Source organism: Miniopterus schreibersii, assembly GCF_964146895.1.
Source record: "Miniopterus schreibersii genome assembly, chromosome: 3".
Classification (NCBI taxonomy): Eukaryota; Metazoa; Chordata; class Mammalia; order Chiroptera; family Miniopteridae; genus Miniopterus; species Miniopterus schreibersii.
The window spans coordinates 31,153,198-31,154,467 of NC_138103.1; positions in this window are offsets into that span (position 1 = coordinate 31,153,198).

The following is a 1,270-nucleotide window of genomic DNA, read 5'->3' on the forward strand; positions in this document are numbered from 1 at the left end:
CTAAAGTAGCAGGATACAAAATTAATATTCAGAAATCAGTTGCATTTTAATACACCAATAACAAACTATCAGAAAGAGAAATTAAAAAACAATCCCATTTACATTTACATAGAAATATAAAATACCTAAGAATAAATTTAACCAAAGAGGTTAAAGACCTGTACTCAGAAAATTATAAGACATTGAAGAAAAAAAATTAAAGAAGATACAAATAAATGGAAGCATATACTGTGCTCATGGATAGGAAGAATTAACATTGCTAAACTGTTCATATTACCCAAAGCCATGTATAGATTCAATTCAAAATACCAATGGCATTTTTCACAGAACTAGAACAAATAATCCTCAAATTTATATGGAACCACAAAAGACCCCAAATAACAATAGCAATCTTGAGAAAGAAGAACAAATATTGAGGTACTATGCTACCTGATATCAAACTATACTACAAGGCTATAGTAATCAAAACTGCATGGTACTGGCATTAAAACAGACACATAGATCAAAGGAACAGAACAGATATCCCAGAAATAAATCCACACCTGTATGGTCAATTCATCTATGACAAAGCTGACAAGAATATACAATGTGGTAAAGACAGTCTCTTCAAAAAATGGTGTTAGGAAAACAGGACAGATACATCTCAAAAAATGAAATTAGACCACTTTCATACACAATATACAAGAATAAACTCAAAATGGATTGAAGACTTAAAAGTAAGACCATAAAACTCCTAGAAGAAAACATAGGCAGTTAAACTGTTTGACATTGCTCTTAGTAATATTGTTTTGGACATATCTCCTCAGGCAAGGGAAACAAAAGAAAAACAAACAAACAAAAGAGACTTCATAAAAAGTATTTGCACAGCAAAGGAAACCATCAACAAAATGAAAGGACAATCTACTGAATGAGAGAAGATATTCATCAATAATATATCTGATAAGGAGTTAATATCCAAAATATGTTAAGAAGTCATACAACTGAACATCAAAAAATTTCAATTAAAAAATGAGCAGAGAGCCTAAATAGATATGTCTCCAAAGAGGACACACAGATGGCCAATAGACATATATATGAGAAGATGTTCAACATCACTAATCATCAGAAAAATGTCAATTAAAACTACAATGAGAGCCCGGCAGGTGTTGCTCAGTGGCTGAGCATCAACCTAGGATCCAGGAGATCAAAGTTCGATTCCTGGTCAGGACACATGCCAGGGTTGCAGCTCAATCCCCAGGCAGGGGGAATGCAGGAGGCAGCCAATCAATGA